This window comes from Hyperolius riggenbachi, chromosome 8 (assembly GCF_040937935.1).
Source record: "Hyperolius riggenbachi isolate aHypRig1 chromosome 8, aHypRig1.pri, whole genome shotgun sequence".
Taxonomy (NCBI): Eukaryota; Metazoa; Chordata; class Amphibia; order Anura; family Hyperoliidae; genus Hyperolius; species Hyperolius riggenbachi.
The window spans coordinates 160,433,763-160,446,099 of NC_090653.1; the positions used below are offsets into that span (position 1 = coordinate 160,433,763).

Genomic DNA, 12,337 nt, shown 5'->3' on the forward strand with positions numbered 1-12,337 from the left:
CCTTACACAACAGACAACTGATTGGAGGGAATTGTCCATGTTCCCTATGGGTCAGTTTACATTTATGCGTTAAAACATAGATCTAAACTGACCAATAGGAAAGCATGGAGAATTCCTTTTCATCAGTTGTCTGTTGAGTTATAGCTGACAGCAACTGATTCAGTATAATCTAGCCTTGGGGCCCATTTCCATTACATGCTGTGCGATGCGGCTACATAGCTGCATTGCACCGCAGGTGTCCTGAAACAAATGCACGGCAATGGAACAGTTTCCATTGCGTGCGGAGCGGTGTGGAGCACAGCCGCATCCGCCCGCCATACCCTCCACTACTCTTCTGCATCGGGAGATGCGGAAGTGATGCGAACGGCAGCGGAAGTGATGCAATGCGGCGAGGTAGCCGCATTCACATCACTATTTAATGGAAAAGGGCCCTAACAGCATACTAGTCACAACATACTAGTCCTGTGACAAATAACAGTAAAGGTAAGAGATCAGCATGAAAGACAGCAAGTAGTATTTTAAAAGGAGTTCAGTGGCACCCTGGGCCATTTCTTGGCATAGGCCTGGGGCACCACCCGGTGGTATAGAACATGCTTTGCACCCTTTAATTATGGAGGTACTGTTTCCTGCATGCTTTGCAGGAACCCATAAATAGAGGAGGGAGCAGACTCTGCTGCATGATCCTTCCTCCATCCTGGTTAGCTCTTGCATAGTATATATGTAGATACTGCAGGAGCAGCTCTGCAGAGAAGAAATTCAGAAAGCCTCCCTACCTGTCACTGCTTAGAGAGACACTGCAGCAGCACAGATTGCTGGCAGTACTCACTGTGGTGAAGGCCAACTTCTTAAGGGGCCCATACATTTGCTCACCAACCAACCAATCAACCATCCAATTCGATTATTATAATCGAATTGGATGACAATTGGTGCTGCCAAGTGCATGCCCGACCAGCAAAGCCAATTTTCGGGCCGAACTTTGTTGGTCGAGTGCGCGACGGTACGGTGGCCGAATTGCGAACGAGTGACGAGACGATGAAACCCCGCCACAATGTATAAATGTATGCAGTGTGTGTGCATTTATACAATACCTGTCCGGTGTCAGCCTCCACGCGGTTTCCGTCCATCTCGCCGGGTTCCGCATACACGCCGGCGAGATGTACGGTCACCACGTGGAGGCTGACACCGGACATACATTTATACATTGCGGCGGCAACGGCGGGGCGGACACGGCGGCTCAGCCGATTCCCTGATGATTTCATGCTGAAATCGGACGGGAATCGGCCTGTAGTGTATGGGCAGATTCGATTAGAGACAAATTTATCTCTAATCAGATTCGATTAGAGATACATTTTTCTCTTGGTCGAATCTGCCCATAATCTTCTAATGTATGGGCACCTTTAGGCTGTTTGTGGGCTCTGTTATGCTTAAAGTGAACCTTAAGTGTAAAAAATAAATTGAGTTTTACTCACCTGGGGCTTACCTCAGCCCCCTGCAGCTGATCGGTGCCCACGACGAGTCGCTCTGATGCTCTGGGTCCCGCTGGCGGCCACTTCCGGTTTTGCCGTCAGGACCCGTCAGGCTGGGAAGGCGGCCGTTTCTACGCGTTCCCAGCCAAAATAGCACCCCTATGCGGCCATATGCGGCCATAAATTATTTTCTCGTATGCTGCTGTCACTTACAGTAGGTAGTAGAAATCTGACAGAAGTGACAGGTTTTGGACTAGTCCATCTCTTTATAGGGGATTCTCAGGGATATATTTATTTTCAAAAGCACTTGTTGAATGGCAGTTGCTCTGTCCAGCTGCCAAAAAAAACTGTGTAGGGAGCAGGGAAAGCTGGCCAGCATAATGGTTTAAATCCTTTTTCGGGAATATCTTTATAAAGAATAAAAGCCTTGCTGAAAATCCCCTACAAAGAGATGGACTAGTCCAAAACCTGTCGCTTCTGTCAGCTTTCTACTACCTACTGTAAGTGACAGCAACATAGGAGAAAAGTAATTTATGGCTCATTTTACACCGGAAAAAATGTACTTCTTCTTTGTATATGCTTGCACGTATTTTAAATTTTACAGTTTTTCGCTCTAGTGCCTCTTTAACCACCTTAGCGGTATGGACGAGCTCAGCTCGTCCATTACCGCCAGAGGGTGCCGCTCAGGCCCTGCTGGGCCGATTTTGATCAAATAAAGAGCAGCACACGCAGCTGGCACTTTGCCAGCCGCGTGTGCTGCCCGATCGCCGCCGCTCTGCGGCGATCCGCCGCGAGCAGCGGCGAAAGAGGGTCCCCCCAGCCGCCTGAGCCCTGCGCAGCCGGAACAAATAGTTCCGGCCAGCGCTAAGGGCTGGATCGGAGGCGGCTGACGTCAGGACGTCGGCTGACGTCCATGACGTCACTCTGCTCGTCGCCATGGCGACAGGAGAAGCTAAACACGGAAGGCCGCTCATTGCGGCCTTCCGTGTTACTTTTGGCCGCCGGAGGCGATCAGAAGAACGCCTCCGGAGCGCCATCTAGTGGGCTTTCATGCAGCCAACTTTCAGTTGGCTGCATGAAATAGTTTTTTTTTTATTTAAAAAAAACCCTCATGCAGCTGCCCTGGCGATCTTAATAGAACGCCAGGGTGGTTAACTAAGTCTGCTATAGCAGTAAATGGCAGTTGTTCCGTCCAACTGCCAAAATAGTGTACAGTGAGCAGGGAGGCTAGCCAGCATCTTTGTATACCTGTAAATCTTTTTTAGGGAATTTCTTCATAAAGAATAAAGGCCATGCTGAGAATCCCCTATGGAGAAATGGACTAGCCCAAAACTTGTCGGCAATGTCAGATTTCTACTACCTACTGTAAGTGACAGCAACATAGGATAGAAGTAATTTATGGCTCATTTTACTCTGGGAGACATGTACTTCTTATTTGTATGTGTTGTAAATTTTAAGATTTTCCGCGACAGTTCCTCTTTTACCCCCTTGCCGTTCCAATTCTGACAGCAAGGGGGCGGCGCAGCACTTTAAAATTTTTTTCTTTTTTTATATTTATATTTTTTATTTAATCATGTAGCGAGCCCAGGGCTCGCTACATGATAGCCGCTGACAAGCGGCATCCCCCCCTGCCTAGTTCGATCGCCGCCGGCGATCTTTGCAAGCAGGAAATCCCGTTCAGAACGGGTTTTCCTGCAGGGCTTCCCCCGTCGCCATGGCGGGATGACGTCACCGACGTGGCCAAGCTTGTTTCATTACTACTGAATATATTAATTTGCATTATATTTTCATGCTAGCTGAGGAGTTGCTATTTTACTTTTAATGGTTTTTCAGAATGTGATGTTTATATGTTCAGTAAACAATGACCTTTTGTACTGACAGTGGTGCTACTTTGTCAGCCTCACTTTTGGAGCTACTCCTTTGTATATAGTTTAGTGATGATTATTATGATTACACACTGCATGGTTATTGGTGAAGACTTTTTTTTGCAATATTGTATTACTACTTGCTAACTTGTCCTACATTCACTACTTCCTTCACTCATGCCACTAATAAAATGATAGTGTATGCCCTTATGGCAGTGTTGCCAACTCATCCCTGTAATTACTAACACATATGAATTATACAGGTTTGGTGGCTAGGTAGATGCAGTTAAGGCCCGATTATGTGCAAATAGCCCCAGAACCTGTATAACTTAGATGTGTCAGTAATTAAAGGGATGAGTTGGCAACACTGCCTTTTAGTATCCCACATTGATTCTTGCAGCATCCTCCTCTGTGGCCTCCAAAGAGACTGACGTCACTACAGGATTCTGCTGCTGGACTCTCTCATCCTACTCCTCAGATGCTAGTCTTCTTTGCTGGGTTTGCTCTACCACAAAATCCAGTTCAACTATCAAAAGCATTGCTTGGATTTTAGATTACTGTGGCTCGATAGATAAGATTACTGCTAAAGAGAGAGATTATGATGATTTTTTTTAACCAATACTGTTTTTCTGCATAAGAAGAAGTCTCCCATCCTCTTCCCCCACCCCTCCTGTTTCCATAGCTCAAGCAAGACACAGATATACTGCTTGGCTAAAGGTAGCCATACATCTAGCGATGTATAGGCAGATTCCACCAAGAGACAAGTCTCTCTCTTATCGAATCTGATAAGAGAGAGATTTGTCAGCTGTCCATACATTGCAGGATGATTCCCAATCAATTTAATGCTGAAATCGATCCGGAATCAGCCCTGTGTGCTGCCTCGCTGCTGTGACCACCTAATGCCTGCCGTGCCAAAGTGTATACATTACCTGTCCACGGCCTCCGCTTGTCCCCCGCTGCTCCGGGCGCATTCTCCTCTTCTGCATACATGCGCACTCCATGTATTTTCCTAGTAAGGGCGTGTGTGTGTGACACCACAGGCGCGCCCTTACCAGGAAATCACATGGGGCGTGCGTGTATGCAGAAGAGGAGAATGCGCCTGGAGTAGCGGGGGACAAGCGGAGGCCGTGGACTGGTAATGTATACACTTCGGCATGGAGGGCATTGGGGGGGACATAGCGGCAAGGCGGAGGATGGTTTTGTCGATCGTCGGGAAATTTCCCGCCGTTCCCGCCGTGCACCCGACCAACCAACTTTAGCCCAACATCTTGCAGCATGCGCTATCGACAATGCGACCAATTTCCATCCCAAAATTGGTCACTTTGTCGGTTGGACATGCCCCTGGCAGCAACGACTTTCATCCAATTCGATTATAATAATTGAATTGGATGGTTGATCGGCCGCCAAGTCGCCTGATGTATGGCCACCTTTAGCCTACATTTACTAGATATGGTCAATGAGATGCTTAGAGTTACATCTTGAATGCAAATCTACTGCAGCTAGGAATAGGCCCAATCAAATGAACTTCTTGATCATTTTGATTGGCCCACTTCCAAGATCCATACAATTTGCGTTAAATCTGCAAGCAAGGTAGAATTATTAGCATCCCATTGACCATCTCTAGTATTTACCAGCATCCAGTGGTGTAGCAATAGAGGGTACAGAGGTAGCGACCACACCAGGGCCCATTGACCAAGGAAGCCCAGTAGGGGCCATCCTTCAATCACTTTTTTAGCTCTTTATTTGTATCAAGCTGGGAATGATCACCTCGATATGTGCTTTGATTAGTTGTAACCATTAGTAGACTGTTCTTCTCCCCTTCTTACACCTCTCTGACACTGCAGCTGTCCTTGGCAGGATTTGGTGCTTCATATACATTTTTATGTATAGATCATTTGAAGGGGCCCAGAGCTCTTAGGCTAAGCTATGCTACTGCCAGCATCAGTGAGCAGTCAGTAAAGTGTTTGTTTACTTATTGTTATGTGTGCTTAAAATGTCTTAAATTGGGCCTGTGATCAATAATCCCATATACCTACCTTGTGCAAGCTAGTACACTGTACTTATACTGATAGTAAGCAGTTTACAATATGTGCTAAACATATTTGAAACATGTTTTTAAGGCCCCTTGGCCCTTGCACACTTGCATGCTGCGTCGCACCGTGTTACTCTTCCCCGCCGCATCCCCTCACAAGGCCCATGCAAGTCTATGAAGACTTGCACACTTCACGCATTGCGACGTGGTGTGCCGGGAGTATCCAAATCGGCCCAATGCAAAGGCTGAAGCGTGTCACCACATGATCCGTTCCTATAGCATGGATTATGCAGTAATGAAAGTCATTGGGCAGCATAGTAAGTGTGCACGACGGAAGCGTGTTGTGACATGGCACTCATGCGTGGACCGACTCCCAGTGACGTACTTCCTGCCAAGTGACTGGCAGAGGTAGAAGCATTAGGCTCACATTGGGCTGCAAAAGACCAGTTGGTTCACTGAGTGAGATTCCTCTCTGTTACAGGGAGGATTCTGATTGGTCTTTTGTAATTCAATGGTAGCCTGGTGTTTCTGCCAGGGCTCTGATCTATATACTGACGCTTGTCACTGGAGAGTGCCAGCAGTGGCGGAGGACCTGAATAGAGGGAGCAGCAGACCAGAAGCACAATGTTGAGCAGTGTGAATATGTCAATGGAAACTGCCTCAGGTCACCGAGTATCTGCGCAGGATGCATTGATAATGCACTGTTGTGCATCTGGCATAGTGTGCACCTAGCCTTAAGGAAATTTTGTGATTTATAGGTTACTTTAAGTCCCTGTTTTGCTATTTTAACCAGTTGCAATTCCAGTGGTAATATCCGAGTTTCTGTAGCCATCTGAGTATTTTCTGCTAATCTATAAATTATTTTAAACAGAGCCCTAATCCTCCAAGCCCAGAGCTCTACATTACTAGTCTCTCAGGGCTGGTTCTAGATAAAAGTAAATAAAAGTAAACAGCATTGAGGTGCCCATACACTCGTCAGATTAGCAGCAGATAGATCATCAGATGGAATTCTAATCTATCTGATGTGTAAAAGGAATATTTTTTACTAGAATAGAATTCCAATAGATTTCAGTTTGAAATCTATTGAAAAACGATCTGATGGCATTTTTTGCCATCAGATTTCCAATAGGGCCAATGCAAAATGATAAGCAATCTCAACAGATCGACCTAGATTTTCCACCCTACAAGTTCGATGGAAATCCATCAAAATGGGCCGTCGATCGGTCGATTGGCCAACCGATTTGCAATCGAACGATCGATTTTGATCGATTGGTCGGCCAGAAAATCGGCTGAGTGCATGGGCCCCTTTAGGTGGCCTTTGTCTACCTCATCCCTCCCCTGTTTTCCAGATAGCATCATTAGATCAACACTTTCCTCTCAAATCCCCCCCCCCCCCTTTTAGATAGCTGCACTAGGTGGCATTTATCCTTATCCCCAATAGCATTAGGTTTTCCCAGCTTGGGTCCTGTTCTGTAGAGTGCAAGCAGTGGAGCTTTCTTACCTGTCTGACTGGCATGCTGCCTCCTTCTTTCTTCAATGTCTTTCCGTCTCCATTCCCACTTTTGCCTCTTCTTTGTACCCCGCAAGCATGTACATACTTAACATGCTGACAGGCAGGTGACTGGGATAGAGACGCTAAAGGGGATGGAGACAGATAGAAGGACGGTGAAGGAAGAAGGATGCAGCACATGGCCGGACAGGTGAGAACACTCTGTTGCATGTACTTGGGGGGCCTGGGAGGACCTCCATTTACTTAAGTGGGGAGACCTGGGGAACCCACACAGTCAACTCTGGGGCCATGGGCAATTCCCCCATGGAAACGCAAGCCCTACATTCTCTGAAGCCTAGCCCTAATTATTTGAACCCTTATTCCGCTAACCTTATGCTCCTAGCCTTAATTCTGCTATTTCTTATTGTCTTAATTCTAATTCAAATCATTCTAGCTCTAATCCATCAAGCCCATATTCTGCTATCCCCTATTCTTCTAATCCTATTTCATTATCATTCCATGGTTCTAATTAAAACCTCTAAATTGTACATAATTTTACACTATATGCGGAATATGTTGACGCTATATAAATAAAAAATAAATAATAATACTTTATTGTTAGAATAAGTCGTCCTGGTCTATTTATAACTTGCACTGCTATTCGATTTTAATGAAGAGGCTTATTGCCTTGCTTCTTTGTATTTGTATTAGTTTATAGTGTACTTGTATAAAGATTTAAAAAAATACTGTAAACCACATCAATTTCCCCATTGACATTGATGCAGCTCACAAATACTTTAAAGGGACACTATGGCAAAAAATTGTAAAATGTAAAATATGTAATATAAAGATATTCCCTAAAAAGGATTTATACAATGATGCTGGCCAGCTTCCCTGCGCGCTACACAGTTTTTTGGCTCATATAGTAGAAAAAAGTTTGAGGCACTGTAAGTTGCAAAAAAAGTACCTTTGAATCAGCGGATGTGCAGTGGGGGTGATGGAGGCCTGACTGCACAATTCAAGACGGGCAAAAGCGTCCAGTTGGGCGCAAAATGTATCAGCTTCAAACAGTTCTTGCATTGCCGATCTAAATACACTGTGTATGCTCTAATTTATACATGCAATCACTTTTATACAGGGCATGTACATTCCTTGGAAACAGGCATAGGCGCAGGGAGATTCATTGCGCATATGCATGACTGTCATAATGGAAATGCTAATCATCTAAAATTCATAGGGGTAAAACAAATCCCGGTTCCGAATAGGGGAGGTGATCACGAACGAATTCTATGAAGCAAGGCTCATTTCTGAAACTAAAGCATGTGGCCCTTCGGGGCTGAATGAAAGAAACGAGCTTCATTGCTTTCTTTCTAAATATTAATGTATAACTACCACTCTAGTGTATTTCTTGTTGTAAATATGTATTTATCCTTGTGATATTAAAGAAAAGTTTGTTCAACTTCAATATGTCTTTTTAACACAGACGATTGTGTCCCCTTGTATTTCCTGGTTAAGGTTGATGATCACTATAGCAACGTGCTGCCACTGCAGGCCAATAGGTGTGCGATGACATCCCCATAAGGAAGCTTTAATGACGCACAGGAAGCTGGGAGGCCAGCTGCTCATCAATTGGTTAGAGCTGCGTCTATGTCAGCTAAGACACCGGCCGCCGTGGCCAGCACGAATGGGCGTTGCAAACTGCACTATGGTGGTAAGAGAAACCTATTTAAATCCAGATATACTTGGCTCTCGTTGTACACTTTTTTGGCCTCTGAGGAAGCGTATTGATAAGCGAAACGGCTGTCAGGCCTCCATCACCCCGCTGCAAATCCAATGTCTGTACATTGCTAATTAAAAAGGTACCTTTTCTGCAACTTACAGTGCCTCAAACTTTTTTCTACATTGGGTATCATTCATAAAGCATTTCCGCATGCGGAAATGCTGAAAACAGCCGACTTTACCGTGCACTGAGCAAAATCTTCATTCATAAAGGCTCCTTCCGCATGAAAAGCTGACATTCCCGAGCAGAGCGATAAATCACCGCCTTGTGCGGTGACTATCGTAACAAATGTAGCAAAAAGTTAATTCATAAAGATTAACGCAAGCGGTGTGAGGTCGGGAAGTACCGCTCCCTTGGATGTGGCGATAACAATGTTAAGTTAATGGAGACACAGACCTCCCAGGCAGCTGCAGTAGAGCGGAACACGGAGAAATGTATCAACTCGGCAGCTTCCTGTGCTTCCGCAAGCCTACCGCCAGCCTAGTTCGGGGAATCTCCGCACTGCTATCGCAACTGGATACATTTTTATGAATGAGCAGCCAGAAGTCTACAATACTGCCAGCTGTGTTTTCCCGCATGGATTTACTTTACCAACAACCCTTTTATGAATGATAGCCTATATGTGCAGGATTTGTATGATGAGAGCACGTTGTTGGTGGTACGCAATCCAGTGTGTGATAGCCAGTCCACCTCCTGATCACATCTAGTGCCAATCCATTTTCTCTACAATTTTCACAGTTTTTTGGCTGTTGGACAGAGCAACTGCCATTCACTTAGTTTTTGAAAATAAATAAATCTCTGAGAATTCCCCCATAAAGAGATGGACTAGTCCAAAACCTGTTGCTTCTGTCAGATTTCTACTACCTACTGTAAGTGACAACAACATAGGAGAAAAGGAATTTATGGCTCATTTTACTCTGGAAAAACATACTTTTTTTTATTTGTTTAGGTTTGCATATATTTTACAATTTTCGCTATAGTGCCCCTTTAACAATCCAACCCAGCTAAACTAAGTTTTGGGCCTAACCAGATCACACCAATCAAATTAACCAAAACTAACTGCATAAAGACAAAGGCTACTGTATTTGACAGAGGTCGTCCTTTGCCTATAAGTCTCATTCTTTTTTTGTAGCTTGTAGTTGTTTCCTATGCATTAGCCTGTATTCCTAAACGGTCCAGATTGCAGCCATTGTACACTGCCACACCCACGTAGTGCCTGGTTACAAGCTCAAATCTTAAAATCAGCAGAAAATTGTGTGCGCTACACACCTCCATCTGCCTGTTGGTAAAAATATAACTCATCTGTTCTGATTTGACTTCCTTGTTTACTTATTCTCTGGTTGCTTCATTGTAACGTGTCCTTAGTGTTTAGTCCACAGTTGTGATGAAATAGTTTTATGAACTTGTTTTATTAAATGGGCATATAAACTAAACATGTTTTTATGATACCAGGACAGCTTGAATAAGGAAATATGCAGAGGGCTAATTTTACATAAATAAGTGAATGTTTGGCAGCTCTCTAGTGCCTCCACCTGTCTGACCTGGCTGGTATTTAACCACACATGTAAACTATGCTGAGTTAAGTATTTCTGCAGATTTACTACATACTTTTCTGCAGCCTCAATATGATGCTACATGTAAGAAGTGAAAAATGTCCTGTGTTCCTTGTCCTAAGGTTACAGGAACACAAGCACTTTATATGGTTATTACCCCAAGGGTAGTCAGTACATAGGTACAGGTAATGGATCGAATCGGCAAGTAATCCATCCCTCCCCAAACAAAAATTGATTGGTTACTAGTGACCACTTTGGTCCAATTGATTTGGATTAGGTTTCAGTAGAAATCTGGGAATTGATTGAACCACGCAGCCTTTTTGAACATACACACCAGGTTATTTCATAATTATCAATTCGATCACTTCAAATTAATCTCCTTCTACACTGAAGATCACTTTTGAATGATTTTCAGAATTTTATCAATCAAAAATGTGATCAGATGGATCAAGAAATGTCTAACTTTGCTCCAAATCTATTGTTTTGTACTACATTAAGCAGTACAGAAGGATGTATGGCAGCAGATTTGAGGCTCTTGCGGTAGCAGATTTGTGGCTCTCTCGTGGTAGTATTTGACACCAAGATGGTTTTAAACGATTATTCCTATCAACTGTTTGGCTTATCATCTTTGAAATCAAACCATTTATGGCCACTTTCACCACCATACCTTTTGGTTGTTAAAAAGTCATCAACTGTCATTAACATTGACTGGATATGTTGGAGACAACAGATCACCAGGAGATTCAATCAAAACTAAACTTCTTGTGTATGGCCAGCTTCAAGTGCATTACAACTGCTGCACAACAAGCACAGCACAATTTAGAGGTGGTGGTTTTATATCCTGCACAGTAAATTAACCCTTTGCACACTCACGCACAAATGCTCATTCAAACATAACGAAAAGGAACCACTATACACCTACAGCTAATTAAAAGCCATCATCACAATGTTTGCTTCAGGCAGCAAAAAGTCTATAACAGACCCTAAGTAAGTATTTTATTTTCAATTGCTTTCAGTTATTCATTTTAAAGTATTTCATTTCAATTCTAAAATGCTACTGATGATGGATGAAAAAAAACTTATGTAAAAGACCTCATAGTTGTTATTTTTCTTTTTTACATGCAGCAATAGATTATCTTGTGCAACTTATGTCAGACTTTCCCCACTCTCTTTATTGCAGACCCATTTGACAGCTATGGTGAAATGTTACCTATGCATAAATCTTAGTTTAGATTAGAATGTAGATTAGAATGTACTTTTCTTTCATGTAGTATCTGCACACTGCAAATCAATTTGCAAGGTTTAGGCGACCACCATGTCAGTGCACCCAAATAGCTCATAATGTATCCTGCCTGCTACAGTTAGACATACACACCCTCTGTAACATTTCATTAAGTAGCAGTTCACTTACTGGTGTATTTTTGGAATGTGAGAGAAAAGTAGAGCACCATAATAAAACACATACGAACACACTGTTTTCAAGCGATTATAGACTCATAACTACTGTTGTTGTACTCTGTCAGCAATGCAATGCATTTGCCCTAACAGAATCATTACTTGTATAGAATATAAACTCACCGTGTAGTGTAATATACAGTCTCCATTTTCAGTGGATATGTTGTGCGTCTGCTTCAGCTTGCAGTGGGAGGTGAAGACTGCAATTCTTTAGTTTTCTCTCACTATTTGAACATACCTGTTCAGACTTGCTAGCTAAGCAACCAGTGTCTTTTTACTTCAAAGTAAAGTGAGGCAAATTATTACACTGCAGACACTGTACAGATTATCACACTGGATTCAGTGACAGCCTGGGGTTGCCCATGTTTGCAAGGAAGGCAGGGACGTCTGGAGAGCTGCAAGCTGGACAGTCACACACAGTTCTTTCATCATTGATACCAAAATATGCATGATCTCTGTAGAGACCAAGCACCATAATGACTACTCTTTAGACCCAGGCATGTTTTTAGTCTAAGGGTGGGTTTACACTAGTGTCATCTGTCCGTCTCCAAGAAAGACAATGTCAATTGTGCAGGCCGATTACGCTATGGGGATTCGGACGGGTTGTCCAGAATTCTGACGCCCTCTCCACTCTTCCTTACTCATAGTGCAAGCACACATTTACCGTAATTTTTCCATATTCATTGAAATCCGGAAA

General features: G+C 43.6%; 1 protein-coding gene and 1 long non-coding RNA gene across 17 annotated transcripts in view; one reads left to right on the forward strand and one right to left on the reverse strand.

Moving 5' to 3' along the window:
- DLG3 (discs large MAGUK scaffold protein 3) overlaps positions 1-12,337 on the reverse strand; it is a 413,798-nt gene that overhangs the window by 129,733 nt on the left and 271,728 nt on the right. The window lies entirely within an intron of this gene.
- The window catches only part of LOC137527162 (uncharacterized), a 77,081-nt gene that overhangs the window by 62,077 nt on the left and 2,667 nt on the right, over positions 1-12,337 (forward strand). The window contains exon 5 of one of the 13 annotated variants that reach the window (XR_011023148.1): positions 8,368-8,563. The exons of the other annotated variants lie outside the window; for them this stretch is intronic. This is a non-coding gene — a long non-coding RNA (uncharacterized lncRNA). The remainder of the gene's footprint in view (positions 1-8,367; positions 8,564-12,337) is intronic. 13 annotated transcript variants of the gene reach the window in all.